Source organism: Canis lupus, chromosome 30, assembly GCF_003254725.2.
Source record: "Canis lupus dingo isolate Sandy chromosome 30, ASM325472v2, whole genome shotgun sequence".
Lineage (NCBI taxonomy): Eukaryota > Metazoa > Chordata > Mammalia > Carnivora > Canidae > Canis > Canis lupus.
The window spans coordinates 13,889,584-13,907,859 of NC_064272.1; positions in this window are offsets into that span (position 1 = coordinate 13,889,584).

Sequence of the window (18,276 nt, forward strand, 5' to 3'; positions counted from 1 at the left end):
TATTTGTAAAACAGCAAGGAAACCATGGAGGCTGGATCAGAGTAAAGAGAAATAGATAGTAAGAGATAAAGTCTGAGAGACAACGTGAAACCAGATCATCTAGGGCACTGGAGCCACGGACGACTTGGTTCGTACTCAGTGAGATGGGAAGCATTTGGAGGTTTTGAGTGGAGGAGTGGCATGATTGATCTGACATACTTTCCAGGGATCTGGCTGCCATGTTGAGAGTGGACAACAGAAAGGGACACATAGAGTGGGCGGGCAAGGTATAAGTGGGGACATCACTTAGGAGCATGCTGAAGTAACTCTAAGATAAGTTTCTGTGCCTAAGTGGAGAGGCTGACCTTGATTAAGCACATGGGGAACTTATCCACAGTAATTGGAGATTGAAGAGTGGGCACAGCTGTGATAGTGAGGGTGTGTGGAAGTTCTCCTTTGATTGTCTACCAAACATCAGGTATATCAGACTTCATGAATGTAGGCACTGAATGGTTGCCTAATTGACTTTAGTAAGGGTTAAGATTTCACCCAGGAAACTTCATCAAAGCAAAAAAAAAGGAATTTAGGATGTGATTATAATGATGATCTCCTTGGTAAGGAGAGGGGAGAAGATATCATGGGAGAGAAAAACCCAGGAGCACTAAGAGAGGAATTTTAGGTCCTGGTAGGATTATGGAATTATAGGATTTGAGATGTTAAAGGGAGTGAGTAGGAAAGATAAATGGTCATGATCAGAGAAAGGAATATTTGAAATGGAGGTTTTTTAGGGGCTACGGTTACTGGTAACAACAAAGTCAAAGGTGAGACTGTGTTGTGTAAGTGGGTCAGGAAGGATGGCTGATGATACCTTGGAAGAGAGAGAATCCAGGAATTGAGAGTATTAAGATAGGAGAAGGATCATCCCATTCAGTAGGGAAATGTCCAAAAATTAAATAGTAGTGTTAGAGAGTACTCATGAGCCAGGCACTAAAACTTCCAGTTAATGGAGGAGGAATCAACTGGGAAATGGTAGAAGAAGCACCAGCAGAGGGTGGGTATAGCCTGATGATGTGGAAGTGAAAGCTGGAATTTTATAGGTGAAGAAGAGAGAAAGTTTTGGGTGCAGTAATGAGGATGAAGAAGGACACGTAACATAGTCTTCTTGGTAATAGAGATCTATAAGAGGAAAAACTACCTCTTGGAACAGCTTTAGTGGAATCAGTGTTATCAAGGACAGCCAGATTTCAACTAGTGCAAGAAGTGAAAGGGAAGTTTCCAAAGGAATTTGAGAATAAGTGGACTTACCAGTGATTTATCCAAAGTCCCAGAGGGTCCTGGGAAAGGGTTTCAAGAGGTATGGGGCCAAGGTAAGAAGAAATAGTGAACAAAGTCCTGTGGGTGTTAGAGAAGAAAGGACAAGAGAAGACAGTGACTGACATGCAGAGGCCTGATTATAGCTGTCCTGCTGCTCTCACAGATCATGGTGATTCCATAAGTGTTCAGGGTAAGGAGAGAATTGTGTGCAAGTTTCCAGGGTGGTAAGTCAGACCTTTCCAAGAGCATGAAGAGTTGTAAGGTTCTAACTTTGTTGCTGAGGAGACAGTGGTCCTTCAGAGGAGTGCTATGATTCAGGATACACAGATACTCTCTTGTCTTAATCCAAATGGTGGTCTTCAGTGAAGTGGTCTTACACTGAATGGGCTGGCTCTCTTTAATTTCATCATTGTAGAACCCAGTGGCTCATCTTTAATCAGAATACCCCCCTAAATTCCTTTACCAGAAGAACATTTCACTATTTGGCACATCAGATGTGCCAACTGACTCAACTGTAGAACTCACTGTTGAACTTCACTGGCCTTCTGTGACTTTTTCCCACCCACCTATTTATAAACCCTTCTTCCCCTCTCCATTTTTCTCTCCAGGTCTGTTCCATTCCTTGATTCAATGGGTGAATGAGTGACTGTCAACATGACTGTGTTCTCCACTTTACTTTAGAAGTAAAGTGCTGCATTCCCTCATTCTGTGCATTCTCTAAAATCCCAGTTACCCGACAGTTCCTCTCATCTTCAATGTCATGTGCTCTGAACTGAGTGAAGGTATGCATTTTGCAAGTTCTAATGACCTTTTCCCTTGTCGTGGCTTTCTGTCTTTGTAGAATGGACATGCGAACCTCAGCAGAATCATAAATGACTCTTAACTTCTCCTCTTGCCATCTAAGACACTTCTAAAATCAACATTTTTTGGGAGAAAAGGGATAGTCAAAGTTTTTGGAGGCACTATAGCTGGCTAGTCACTCGATGGTACTAAAATACAAGTTATAATTAGATCTAATGCTTCAGGCCCAATATCTCTGAAAAGTAAAGCTGTTTTCTGTTTATAGCCTTAGGAGCATGTATTCAGTTCTCTAAAAAAATAGAATATATACATATGAAATAGATTACAAATAGATGGGATCACAGTGACACAGACCATCAGTACCATTGGGGTTATTATAAATTATTATAAATTATAAAATTGCCATTTCTCTTCTCTTCCTACAATGTAGAGATACTGCAGAAATTTTAAAGTGTAATATTTTTGTCCTTTTTATGGGAAGCAGATGCTATGAGACAGGGAAGAACACATGATTTAGATGAATGAACTTTTCTTAACAGTTAAAATTATTCATTATTCATTCTCACCTATACCACTGGTTATTTCTCTATCCCTACTGCAAGGTAAGATTCAATCTTCTTGTTATACTTCTCAATCTCCCTTAATATGAGTTCCCAGCAGCTGCAGTGTCTGAGGCAGTGTGATAGAGGTAAGAGTATGGGAAGTGGCATCAAAGGGCTGCTGCTATTTGAATTCTGGCTTTGCTACTTACCAGCTGTCCATTGTTGAGGAAGTTATGTAAGTGTTATTATTCTCTGTCTTCTTATCACAGGGCTGCTGTGTGAACTGCTCCACTGTATTTGAAAGTGTTCAGCACACTGTTATAAATAGTATGTGCTCAATAAATATGCATTCATCATGTGCTCCTTAGTTTCAGCCTCAAGGATTTGGTTAGCTTCCCTGTTTTATGTATTTCTGGCCTCTTCCACTGTTTGCTCCTTTTTTCTGCTTAAGCATTTTTTGCCTTTGCTTTCTACTTGACCAATGAATGTGTGCCATATTAGATGAGCTTTCTGGTTGGAAGGAGAGGTGTTAGGAGTCTCATTTAGTTAAGGAGGATCTGAAGGAAATATGCTAATGACATGTATGAGAAAACTAAATATTTACGGAAAAGAAGGGAAAGATGAAATGATGGGAATCTGAGCATCAGCTGATGGTGTGAAGTTTTCATAAACCAAGCTTCTAGTAATGTCCATCATATGTACAACCACCGCGGAGCAAAAACCTGCCAAATAACGTTTGCTGTCTTTTCTAGAATCTGTCAGTCAATTTAGTAAAATAAAATGTTATTTTTTTCATATAACTATAGATACATAATTCTATGATACATGGTTCTATTTCTTAACATGTCTCCCTCAGCACCTAGGCATAGCATAGAACTAAGAAGACTGTTTGAGAATGTTCAAGAACTGGGCCTCCTGGGAGGCACAGTGGTTGGGCATCTGTCTTTGGCTCAGGTCATGATCCTGGGGTCCTGGGATTGAGTCTTGCATCAGGCTTCCTGCAGGGAGCCTGCTTCTCCTTCTGCCTGTGTCTCTGCCTCTCTCTCTCTCTGTCTCTCAGGAATAAATAAAATCTTTAAAAAATGTTTAAGAACTAGGAAGACAGAAACTGATCAATAATTAGTAAGAATTCAGTACCACAGTATTAAAGGGGGTCAATATTTTGATGATGATGATGATTTTTTTCTTTTTTTTTTATTTCAAGCTTTTATTTAAATTCTAGTTAAAAAAATATATGATAAAACTGTTTCAGGAGTAGAATTTAGTGATTCATCACTTCCGTACAACACCCAGTGCTCATCACAAGTCCCCTCCTTAATACCCATCACCCATTTAGCTCCCCCACCCACACTTCCCTCCATCAAGTCTCAATTTGTTCTCTATGGTTAAGAGTGTCTTATTATAGTCTGCTCCCATCTCTCTTTTTTCCCCCTTTCCCTTCTGCTATGTTCATTTGTTTTGTTAATATTATTGTTTTAGAAAACTAAATGGGCAGGTGATTTGAAATTAACACTTTCCTATTTGGTGTTTTATGTTTGCTGCATATTGTTAGAGTTTTCAATAAAGCATCATTGAATTAAAAACCAAACCTAGCAATTGCCATCCTTAAGTGACGAAATATGTAGAGTGAAACTCTAAACAGAAGAGATGGTTGAAACAGATAAGTTTTCAAGCTCAGTTTCTTGATTGATACTGTCTTTTCAAAACAATTGGGTATTCCATGTCATTAACATAGCAGAGAGAGAAAGAGACTATATTCTGTTTGATTGCCTCTCTTTGGTCATCTTTTCACACTCCATTAGAGGCTTTATCCAACTTTTGTATACAGACCATTGTATTTTTCTGGTGCTAGAAGAAACTTCAATGAGGACATGATGAATGTCCATATTAAATTGGATCCCCCTCCTCTTTTTAATTAAGTTCATTTAAATTTAATTTTGTAATTTTACTTCAGTAAACCATCTGACTCCAGATGTTGGATGCACTTTTTCTTATTTCTGTTCCCACATAATTGTACCTGTAAAAGATTTATAGCTGCAGGAGACATTTTGGAACCTTTAAGAGCATTTTTGGCATATGTTTCATGGATGACTGGTAACATGAGCAATTAACATCCTAAAATGTTGTTCTGCTCCCCAGAATATTTTTAGTGGGTTAAGTTCCTTTTATTAGCTTGAACTTTAAACAAATAATCATCTTAAAGGAAACATTATCATCAAAATAACTCAGTTGAAACGGAAGGCCAACACTCAAAGGAAATTGGTAAGAGAAGAAAAGACCCTTGGGCTAAAAGAGCCTTTAAGAAAGACATATAAATGAAAGGTGAGGATTGGCCTTTTGCTAAAATAAGTGCTATAAATGGAGTTCCTGTTCCTTCTGATTGACTCTGAGTCACTGTGCTGTGTGTGTTATACTGCACATTTTAAAATTATGGGTCACACCTTGAATTCTTGAGGAATATTTAACTCTGGTTTTCGGTGATAGAACTCTTAGATAAAAGTGAACCACCCAAACAGCATCTACTTTGCAGGAGACCAAAGATGGAACTTATTAGGAGTGTGTTTGTGTATTTAAGAAATGTATAGCTGCCTTGGGGCCTAGAACTCAAACTTACTGCATTGATAAATAATCTTTACCATCACTTTCTCTTAGGCATTCTTAAAATAACAAGAAAGATAACTCAAAATTAGCCTTTCTTGTCATAAGAATTATTTGAATGCTTACAATCCTTCTAAATCTGCTTCCTTTCTTTCTTAGTCAAAGCACATCTAACAGCATGCTTGCTAGTTCACCTGGGACCTTGTCTAATGAAACTTCTAGTCTTCATCAAACATATACTATAATTAAACCCTTAGATGACATACTAAGGAAAAACAGCAAGTATAAATCCACAGGATAAAGGAATCATTTTTTTCCTTAAGTGAGAAATTATATTTCATGTTTTTGATATTCCATAGTGTGTCTTAATGTATATGAAATATTCACCACTGCAGCAAATGAATTAGAGTATGGATTTTTCCCCAGACTTAAAAGATCTAGCACCAAGCTCTAATTCTGTTCTTTCACAGTCTTGCTTTGCCAGGAACAAGTATTTGTGAGTACATTGGAGGTGGGAGTTGTCTAAAAATGACTAGTGTTTGACATTACTGTTTGCAAGTGCTTTTATTGCTTTAAGTACTAAATAATACTAAAATCATTTAAAAATAACACCAACCACTGGGACCAGGCAAAAGTTGTTTGTCTATAATTGACAAGCAAGGAACTCACAGTCTCCATTTGTTTCTAATATCACAAAACAAGTTCACAGAATGATTCTGCTATTCACAGAATTTTTCAGCTTTACTAAATTTTAAGTAGAAAAATCAGTGAAAACCTAGAGAGGGCAACAACATCTGAAGCAGCAAACAGCACGCCACATAGAGAGTATTATTAAATTGTGATGTTGCTCAGTGTTATTTGTTTAGGGAGTAATTGTACTATCTAGGAAAGTAAACTTAAAGCATTCCATGTCTAGAGAGAAGAGTGCTATTTGCCAAACCTCTAATTCCTGCTAGGAATTAAAAATAGATGTGTACCATGGAACTATAAGGAGAAGAAATTAGACCATATATGGAGCTTTAATACATTGCATATATTCTAAGTAATAGGAAAAAAATTTGTGTTGAAATTTTTTTTAAAAAATGCACTTTAAAATTGTTTTTAAAAAGGGCTTTTACTTCTATAGATCATTTATGGTGAAAGAAAACAAATTTTAATGGAATAAAATTTCTATCTATCATAAGTCTAGATTAGAGTCTCAGTTTTATAATTAGTTGGAAAGTGTATTCAAAATAAATGCCTGAGACACCATCTCTCTCTTCACTTTATTTTTAAATTTATTTATCCATCCATTAATTCACTGACTATATATTGAATACTCTTGGAGCAAAACAAATGGTAGAGCTTAAGAAACCTGAAATGAAAATCAGATATAGATCCTACTGACAGGGAACTTTCATTTGAATAGGAGAGAGAGGAGAGTATAAGCCATGATATAAGGAACAAATAAATGTTAGACGAGATCAGGATGAAGTGTTAATGTGGGAACGAGTTAGGGGCAGATGGGGCTAGGCAGGGAAACATAAGGGAAAGGCCCCAGAGTGAGGCTCCTACCCATCCCAAGAAAACAGAGGTAAGATAGTGAAAACAGAAAAAAAAAAAAATAATAATACCTGGCTCCCTAGCTCTAAAATGTTAGGAAGTATCCCCTTTAATGGCAACTAAGTAAGCACAGAAATATGTCTGTAAGGTGTTATCAATAGTCTCTGCTCAAACCAAGACGGCACAAGAATCTCAAGGCCTTGGGCTACCTGAGGAGGCTCACAGAAATCCCAAATGTAGAGAAATGTTACAGAGGAGAGAAGGGAACACCTTGTTTGGGCTCATGATATTGGCAAAAACATCTAGTTTGTTATTAGTTATAAGTCCACCATGTTTGTTCTAAACATCCACCCTGATATTGACAAGAAATTTACCAAGTGCCCTGGTCAGCTTCCTATAAAAGACCATAAAAGCCCTCAGTGGCAACCCTGTTAGGCTCACTTCTGAGAGCTTTCTCTGTATCTCTGCTTGATAAACTTCTCTTTTCTCACTCTCCGTTGTCTGCGAGATTCATTCTTTGACTCCGTGAGACAAGAACCAAGCTCTCCCATATCAGTGTCAGTCCCTTTATTTTTATGTGGATCAATTTTCTAAGAAAAAAGATTACTGTAAGCTGAATTATTATATATAGGCACCATTTCTAAAAACACTTTGTATATAAAAGATGCCCCACAACAATATTGGTCTGTATTAAACCTTCTCATACCTTGGAAAATTGGTAATGATGCTCTATGATATAGGCAGAGCAAATCTGAGTAAGATGTATGGATTCTATCTTTAACCTCCATGTTGGCCTACAACGGCTAATGGGCTAATGGAGGCTAATTAACACTAATTCCTTTTTCTGTGGTTTTGCTCTTTTGCTCTTTGGAATAGTAGTGGTCTGGTGTGCTTTGATATCCCTTGCTTTCTCCCTGAATGCAACAGGAGTTTGTTCCCCTGGACTTGAAGGGTAAAGGGACCTTTTCTTCCACTTCCCAGTTTTCACAGCATCCAAGGACACTCTGGGGGCTTTTCTTCAATGAATAATCTAAATTCTCCCTTCTAGTTTCCCAGCCCAATAAACACCTGTTCTAATTACTTTTAATCATTCTCTGCTGGAGATTTTTGTGTGCATATTGGCTATTGGCAGGTGTTCTAAAATAACTGGGGGAAAGAACCTATAAGAAACTTTGCATTTACACTATAATATACTAATATACTAATAAATTTTGCTTTGTCTACTTGTCTTATTGATGGAGTTTTGGAATATAGGTGAGATCCAGAGCCAATGACCAAGAAAGAACTCTTGAGACGTCTTTTGTGCAAAATTGTGCTTTTATTAAAGCACAGGGACAGGACCCTTTGGCAGGAAGAGCTGCTGCCTTGGGCCTGTGAGGGGTGGCTGATTATATACCTGGGAGGTGGGAGGGCTTTGAGGATAGGGTACTCTCTAAGGAATTTTGGAAACAAGGTTTCCAGGACCTTGAGGGGGCTAGCTATTGTTGGACAAAAGGTCACTTATTACTGTCTGATAAAACCTGAATCATGAGACCCTTCAGATGTCTATCAGTGGGCCATGTGCTTGGGGGATGATTGCCAACATGTATTTTGAGGGTTTAGAGATAAAGGAAATTTCTAAAGGAATTTTTATATGTTAAAATAGACTTATAGGCACCTGGGGGTTGGGCTAAGATTGCCTTTTGCCTTTAGCAAAGTATGAACATCAAGACATTTGAATCCATAAAGGAATGTCCCTTTGCCTGTTGCAAGGACTTATCAGTGTGCTGCCCCAGGCTCATGCCTTGTCATCAGCTAGCCTTGTGTTCCCCCATCATTATCCCTTAAAAGCCTTTCTGCATTTTTTTTTTTGCTGCTCCCAAATTCCAGAAATATATAGATACTGATCAAGCACCTGAGATAGGTTCATGCAAGAATTTTAATTGCTATTTTTTTTCTGTTTTATTTGGTATTTTTGCCTAATGGTTGGCAATTTTATCACAAGAACCTACAGAGCTTCTGATGCAGAGGAAAACACACTGGATTCAGTTTCGATAATCAGTATCTTGCATGGAAGTATTTGGATTAATGGAACGCCTCCATTCTGATCCTATCATGTGGGGAACATGAGGATGTGGTCTTTACAGAGAAAAAGATAAGGCTTCAGGGTCATTGCTGGGAAAATCTTTCTTGCCAACCGTTTCTAGTTAAAAGCATGAGAGTACAGAAGGAAATATTCAAAGATAGATTTTGGTCTTTTTATTAACACTTTTTAACATATAAAAGCACACCCTTGATGTGTACTTCCTATAGGGTATGGAAACTCAAATCCTCTCTTTCACACATACATATAATACCAAAGAGTTTTTCCCCAAGTGAAGCCTAACACTAGCAAGGACTAGTTTCAGATTTGTTTTGTAAGATCCTATGGGCTGCTGTGACTCTTATTCTTGTTACTACTGTGCTAATGAATTGTATAAATTACATAGTTTTCTCTGCCAGATGCAAGTCATAAATCCGAAGAGAATATTTCTGGTTAAAAAGACATAAAGATTCTTTTACTGATAAGGTTTAAATGGTAAAAATAACATGCTTCTTTATACAGGTTAAACTGTAGTAAAAAGAAATTAATAAGTCAGATACCAAATGCAATTTCATATGCCAGTAGGGTATAGTAAGACATATTTGCATTTTCTTTTGTGATCTTCCTGAAGTAAGATCCATATTCAATGATAGTACCATTTCCTTTAATTTAAAGACATGATATTGAGGGGTGCCTAGGTGGCTCAGTTAAGTGTCTGTTGGCTCAGGTGATGATCCAGGAATCCAAACATCAAACCCTGTCTCAGGCTCCCTGATCAGCAGGGAGTTTGCTTCTCCCTCTCCCTCTGCCCAGCCCCTTGTGTTCTCTCTCTTTCTCTTTCTCTCTCTCTCTCTCTCTCTCTCTCACACACAAATAAATAAAATATTTAAAAAGAATAAAGACATGATGAGATTGAAACACTTTAATAGGGAGAAAAAGGAGTTGATAGAGAGCAGTATTGCCCCAACTATGTGTCGTGGGACACAAATCTTAGGAGCTGTTGGTCACTGTAATGATCCATTGCTCACATAAGTTTGAGAAACACTGAACACATAACTGCTGTCTACTACCTGCTCCACAGTCTAATAAGTCTAGGAAATGCTGCACACTTCTGTAGCATCATAACACCTAACAGCAGGGTAAATGCTCTGAGAAATACTGAAATTTAACATTTTTTAAACCTAGCATTTCCCAAACTTACTGGATCCCTCTTCTTTCTACCACGTTTTGTAATATCCCATGGAATTACAAATCTGTGGAAAACACTTTGGAAAACATTGGTCTCAGTGATGTTACCCTTTATATATCACAAATTTTGTTTTAAAAAGAGAAGAATACACACATGGGAAAGGATGCTGTGTATGACATTAGGATACCTAGGTTAGTTATTGCTTGCTCTTTGCTTAATATATGGCCTTGGGGATATCATTTAAGCCTGCTGGGAAATGGGAATAGTGAGATCATCTCTAACCCCGAAGGGGCTATTGACTACAAATTATAAAAGAAGTAGTGTTCTCAGTAATGATATTATTATATAATATTAATTGTATAATATATAATATAATTAGTAATGATAATCATAATGACTCTAAGAGCTGTGTCCCAGAAGTAGTGAAAACTCTTACTTGTCATACTGGCACCCTTTCTGATTTACTAAACTTTTTTCCCAACCCTCTTTGAGGAAACTAAGAGAATTAGTATATTCTTCCTAGGGAAAAAGAAAAAAGGAATGTGATATATGAAATAGGATAATTGAATAAATTGCTCTCAGACAAATTACTTTGAAATCATTAGCTCCCCAGAGGAGGTCTAAGATTCAGATGTTTTATTAACTGACCTTAAAAAAATATAGAAAAAGCGAGAAACTGAGCATTATCAATAATCACAATAAACAGGCGAATTTAGGTGCCATCTACCTGCCATATTACAATAGATTCAAAGTACCAACAAATCAAGCACTGAGAACTTATTTAGTACATATTATATACTGTATAATATAAAATATCCAGGACCATGGGAGTTAAAAAGAATAGTATGATGTATGTATGTTAATAAAAAATTTTACAACCTCATCGTGGAGCTAATATGAACACATGGTATAAACAGAAATCAATCAATACACACTTTGCAGGAGACCAAAGTTATTTTCAGCTACAACTGCACACTTTAGTTATAAGAGCAAAAGGAGTTCTAAGAATAGGGAGATAGAAAAGTCTTCAAGTGTGGATTTGGGCTTGAAATGATTCTTAAAAATGGATAAGATGGGTGTCATGATTTTCATTTTCCCATCTCTTGGTGTTTATGTACATTGTATATTGTAGGTACTCAAGTACTCAATTTAGATGCGTTATATAGTTGCATGAATGGACGAGAGAGTGGGAGGGAGTGGGAGGAAAAAGGAGGAGGAAGAAAGGGAAGGAAGGAAAGGACAAATAGAGAACATCTGTGATAAAAGAGAGCATTCCTACCCTGAAAGATTTAGAGCAAGTATTTGTGTATGTGAGGGCATGTGTGAGCTCAGGTCCTACCCACCTCCTAAAAGTAGGAAAGCTGTAGCAATGATAAAGATATAGTGCTGAGAGTACCAAAGTTATCATTACAAATATTGAGCTGTTCAGTTCCTGATTCTGCTACTCACTGCCTGTGTGACCACTGATAAGTCTCTTAAATTTTCAGAGTCCTCTTATACAATAATGTACTTTTTGGTTAGGGTTCTTATAAGGATTAAATAAAAATATGTGAAGTTTATTAGTAAATTGTCAGACAGCTGTGAGATAGTATTGTTACATATGGAAGAGACATGAAATTCCAGTAGATCATGAGATATCACATCTCACCAGTCCTTCAAAAATCTAGTGTGAATTTCTGAGGGATTTTATTTGACATAAATTTGCAGTATCTGTGAGTATACTGGGCTGTTACACTATTGCATATTTCTTGGTAAGGCAATACAACACTAACAGAGTTGTATGTTGACCATAAGCACTTGGCTCTACAGGAAACACCTGCCTGGAAAGGAATACAATAGGACAGATAGTACTCTTCTGAATCAACTTTCGTTGTATTGTATGGTCAAGGCCACTATGTTCTGTCCTGTCAAAGTCCATCAATAAACTAAAATGGTTCAAGGGTGTTTTTAAGAGGATTTTTCTTTAAAAAGTTTCTATTCTTTTCCTGGGAATTTTAAAGCTCTCAGATTTTTGTGACCACACCAGTTGACCTTCCCAGTGATTAGAAAGTTCTGGTCTTACCTAGTGGTAACTAAGCAGGCATCCATGGAAAGTTTTCTTACTTTTTTTGCACCTTTAAATGATATAACACAGCCAAAGTACCTTTTATGTTGGTTTGGAGCCCATCATTAGAAGGGGCCCATATGGGTATATCTGCAAAGTGAGAGGCTCCTGTGGTGAGCTTTCCAACCTGATTTAGCAACCATTTCTATAAGTACCCTGAGGTGTTGAACTTTGATAGAGTGATGGAGAGTAATAAAAGTGCAATGTGCCAGCTACTTTTTGGCTTTAGCATTAAATCCTTATTCTTCCTCTCCTACTTTTCCCCATTCTCCAAAAAGTCTCCTTAGTCAACCAAACTATTTCCTCTATTATAGAGAGGGGGAAAAAGAGAATTCTTTTTCCTTTTTAGCACAAGACAATTACTGCAAACTATCACTTCCTTGGTATGTGTTTTTTGCTTATTGTCTATGATCATCCAGAAAGTATTTTTCTTTCTTTGGCATCTCATCAGGCTAGGGGCTGGTTTGGGAAAAGCAAGTTAACTGTGCCTCCTCCAATATAAAATATGTATAGTTTTTAATGAGGCAGCTGGAAGGGCAAAAACAATGGGACAGAGACAGGCTAATGTGGGCTGGGTCTCCCTTGTAGCAGGTCAGACCCACATGTCTCTGCCTGGAAGTGCTAAGGCAGAGCAGAGAGACAGGAGGAAAACATGTAAAATGCTAGAAAAGAACATATGTTTCCTCTCAGGGGTATAATGTGTTCCCCCTGCCTGTGTCCCACCACCAGTACCCCTGTTGGGACCTAGGGCCAACTAGCAGCATTGCTAGTATGGACAGCAGGTACAGTTTTGTCATTACTCCTAAAGGTCCAGCATACAGATGTGAGTGAATCATGCTGACCCCAATTTCAAAGGCACCGGCAAAAATACTTTCTCTGTGATGTTTTCAGTATCCCTTGGTGATTCACATGCACAAAAGAAATGAACAGTTTAGACTTCAGATACAGTACAGTTGAAAATGCCTCTGACATCAAGACATCTCATGTGACTAAAATATATCTTAGTGTTTCTGTTGAAACAAGGATAATAGTTATAAATAAGCCTCTTATTTATTTTGTAAATATCCTGTGTATGCACAAGACTTTGCATTCATTGAGACAACCTTGAAAAGTGTTAAAAGTAATGATTCCATTTCATTGTTTTAAATATCCACCCAACCGCCAGCGATGATACATGGCTAGCCTAGGGTGATGGTCCAGTGCACTCAGCAATGCATGAGACTGTTAAGCCCTAAAAGCTGTTTCTTCTATAGGAGGAGAACTGTGTGTTCATGAAAATCATTAATGAATTCAAAAGAGCCAAGAGAAATTTCGGACCTGTTAATGCCTTATTGAAAACAAGCAGAATAGCCAATGTCCGTTCTATAAAACTATATAGATTTGATTCTTACATCCTCTATTTTTACAATGGAGATAAGAAGAGAGGGTTAAAATATTACCCCGAATAAATATGGCTTTTAAATATGGACCAATAGGAACAAATATAGAGCAGTTTATGTTTAGGCCAATGAATTTCAGAAGGTAGGAAAAATTTTCTTATACAGGCTGACAGTTTTCTGATTCATTCCCACTCCTTTCTCTTTCTATACATATATAATAAAATAAAATACATAAAATAAAAATAAAATACACATATAGCGTAACATATGTATCTGTATAAATTAAGAGTTAGTAAGTAATGAGCCAAAAAAAATAAAATAAAATAAAAGGTGAAGTAACTAGGCTTTCAGAGGAAGCATGATAAGCAAATGTACTGAAAAGATCATGTGACTACACTTCAGATGAAAAAGCAGCTCTAAAACTAACTCTAAATGATGAGCTGGTCTAGACATTTCTTGGGAGAGCTACTGTGTTTTCCAAATTAAAATAATTCAGCTTAGAAAAACTAAAAATCTGAATGACCAAATCAAAGTCCTTTTTGCTTTGGTGAGAAGTGTGAATTTTTAAGATGTGAAAAATTATTTTTAAAACCATAAAATAAAATGGGCCGTCAGTGATTGTCAAAAACTTAATGAGGTATTTTTAAAGAGTGGGTAAAGTGACTCACCTATTACTTATGAATGGATGTTTGTAATGTACTGAAAAGAATTGATTCTTTCCACAAAAATTTTCTGAGCTTTTGTACCAGACAGTGGGCTAAGTGCTAAGATTGCAGTGGTAAATCACTATTTATAAGCTATTAATAAGCTATAATCTATAATCACCAATTGTGATAAATGCTATTGCCACTTCAATATTTTAGATATTATTACTTCTCATGTAATTATACTCTTAACCTTTCAACCTTTTATTACTCTTGCCGAGCTCTTTTTGTGGACAACGCAAATGTAAGTTTGCATCAAGCCTTTGAGTTATTTGCATTACTAGAATACTAATAAAAGGTTTTACATTTCTTGATTCTTAGGCATGTATCCAAATATCTTACCATTATAAAATGCGTCTTCTAAACAACAGCTTGTCATGTAGAATAAAAGCAATAAAAGCAACAATGGAGACTTCAGTGGCTTTTCATTAACCAGTCAACTTCTCAGGCTAAATAAATAATGGTTTTGCCTCAAAACACTAGGGCTTAGATTTTAATAAAAATTGGCTGCATTTAATATATCTTTTACTTTATTTTGCCAAAGTCTTTTTCTGTCAAACATTGCAATTCAGTGTTTCATGGATCATGCATTCTGGGACTGAGTTTCTGTTGAGGTTAATAATTACTTAGGTGAAGAACTCACTGAAGGTGTGGAGTGTGGGAGACAGATGATTCACCTAGATACACCACCACAACCTTGGAATCCTTGGATCACTGTTAGTCTCTTTTCAAAGTAAACATAATGGGGTAAACGTAAAATATGGCTTAGATGTCAAAATCAATTCAATTATAAGATGTGGAAAAGATTAAGAGAAAGAAATCCTTAGTCCTGTGAGAGTTGCATTCTGTCCACAGATTCTTTATGCTTTTGAAAATGTAAGCTATGAGATAGGCACTCAGTAATTATATCAAAATTCTGAATGTTAAGATTTTAAGCAAGGACATAAGTTTTCATTATCTCAGTAAACCTCAACATCCCAAGAAGGTCACTGAAATCATAAATGATGGTGTAGAGTTGACACAATAAAGTGAGAAAGCCAAGTATGAAACAATGATGACAATCTGGATAGGAAAAGATGAGGCCTCAGTTAAGATGGTGGTAGTGATAATATAAAATGAGAATTGATGCATGATAAAATTGAGCAGAGTAAGTAACTATGTTTGGGAGCTGAAGGAGAAGGGGAAAAACACTGTAACTGTAGTTTCAAGTCTGGTGATGAATATTGAAAAGATTGATAAAAATAAGAAAGTTTAAAGGAAGCAGTTTGGGAATAAGTGTTTAATCCTTTTGAAATGGGTGCATCCTAGATCGAACATTCAAATTGAAATACTCAACATGCTGACAGTAAAGTGGAACTGAAGTAGAGGGAACAGAGTTCTGGCTGAAAAGGAATAAACTGAATCAAAGTGAATATATTTTCCTTCTTCCATCTTCCATCCCTCTGTCTCTTTTCTTGCGATATGCCATCCTAATGATTTTCTGCTGTTACCCTTATTTTGTTGCCTCCATAAGCAGTGATATATAAATAAAACTTTGTTTTCCTCAGTTTTCAAGAAGAGTAATGAAATGCAGGTAATAAACTTGGACTAAAGCTACTTAATGAGTTGAGTCTGTGTTTGGTCCACTTTATGTCCTACACAGCACATAAATAGTGTCTGGAATATAGAATTCATTCTACAAATAGATAATGTGTGGTCTCACATGGCATAGCTCCCTCTGAATCATATGTGAGGGACCATTGACTAACCCAGAATCAATCCAAGGGCAAGGCCTGGTACACAAGAGGAATATGTGTGTTTATATCAGTGTGTTCTTTGTAAGAAATATGCCAGATGGGAAGAAAAAAGGGGCCTCCTTTTGACCTTTCAGAGGGACTAAGCACAGCTGGTTATCAGAAACACACACACACATATACAGAGAGACAGCCAGAGACACAGAGACAGAGACCACAGTTCTTTAACAGCTTTATCTTGATCCCAAAGAAAGATAATAAATGTTAAAAAAAAATCACTGGATTATAAATTAGTGGAGAATGGCCAGATTTTAAACTAAACCATGTTGGAAACATGTTCAAGTTTCAGCCCCTTTATATAGTTTGCTTTATTCTTCATAGACTTTGTGGTTTGCATTAGGTGGTGGGTAAGCTGGGCTTTCATTGCAGTCATACTTGAACAGACTCTTTTCCCAAATGAAGAAGGAAATATTCTAAACTACAGTCTGAAATTTCTGTGAGGTTGCTGCAGTAGAAGCAGCCTGGTTGGTGAACCATCTCCGTCCATATCTTTGATTCATAATCCTTCGAACTATTAGCAACATAGATTATGGTCTTCCTCCACTATGTCTCCATCTTCTATGATAAAATTTGGCTTCGTGGAATGGTGGAAACTCTGTTTTCCTTGTATGCCTTATGTCCTGAAATATACATGCTCAAAGACCCTGATGAGAAACCATGAACTGCCTATGGCAATCTAAGGCTGTGTGCCTCTCTAGGTGGTTGGGCCAGATTAATTTCTTTGCGACCACTTTAGCTAAGGGAGGTGCTGAGGCTGCTGTCTGCTAGACCCTCAGAATGCTCTGACTCAGTTTGGCTTATTCTGGTCTTGAGAGGGACAGGATTCATATGGGGATCTTTCTAGGTAGAAGCGCTACAGATTAGAATAATTTGATCCTTTTGTCTGATTTTTATTAAGAATTGAGATAGGTTTTTTTTAAATGTTTTTCACTGACTTCTGCATACATTTTATTTTAGTTCTATAGACATTTTAAAGAAGAATCATACTTTGGGTCACTAAGACCCTATCTCCAAGTCATGTTATTTTGTTTTAATTTCCTTAAAAAAATAAACAGAAAGATGATATGGAAAAGAAAATTACTCATCAAATATTCCTCATATTCCTAGGATCCTTATAGTTTAATAATATGACTAACTTTGGCCTTAGGGCTTTAAGGTAAGTAATATAAGTCACTTCCAGGCTGAGGCAGTAAGAAACCAATGCTTAGTGAAGCAGTATCTCATCCCCTGAGGAAGCTAAATGTTCCAATATTTTGATCTCGAAGTGACTCTAGGAGGGAGAGCCTGCTACCATATTAGATATGCAGTGTAAATAAAAATTTGACTTTCTGTGTTATGGTGCTGAGATTTGGGGGTTATTTCTTAACACATAATTGTTAGCCTGACCTGACTAATACATATAATATTTGTGATGCTTTAGTAGACTCTAAATAATTAATATATATTTAAAATATTTCTCTAACATAGAAATTTAATTTTTTAAATCCTATAATGTAAAAAAATATTGTGGAAAAATGATTGCTTGGAACCAACATTTAAAATAATGGTTCAGTTGTCTGTCCCTCACTGACCCTTAAAAAAGGATTTCCTTCTTCACTCTACAAGAGAGGTTTCCAGTGTTTTATTCAGGCAAATATCTGAATAATAGCCAGTTGCTGTCTTGTGGCCATTCCAAATCTTGTTATGAGCCCATTCAGATTATTGTAAGAAGTAACCTTCATATAGGCTTGGAAGGCACACAGTAGTATTTAGGTAAGGGGTCATGTCTTATTATGTTTTTTACCCCCACCACTAATACAATCCATGATGTTTGTGAGCAATATTAAATATTTACTGTTGAATGAGTCAATGTGTCAAAATTATTTGTTATCTATAAGCAGGTCAGGGAAGTTTTTAAATAATCAATTATAGTCTAACTGAAAATAAATCGTGTACATTTCCCTCTGCACATTTGCGTACTTGATATTGATTATGTTCTTTCATCCCAAATCATTCCCCACCCACAACAGTCTGAAATTAGTAAAGTAATAAGCAATATCTAGTTTGAGAGGAAGAAGAAGTGATCTCCCACCTTGGATACCAACCTTGCTGGCTGGCTCTTAGTTACTTTCATTTCCTCCAACTAAAGGAGAATCTCCTTCAAGAGACCTGTATAGCAGTGAAGATGATTCAGCTAATTTACTGTAATTATGAATTTTATTTTTTCTAGAGGTGAGACAAAATAAAAACCTTGGGCTTGGTGTTTCTTCTAAATGGCATCCTGCATTTC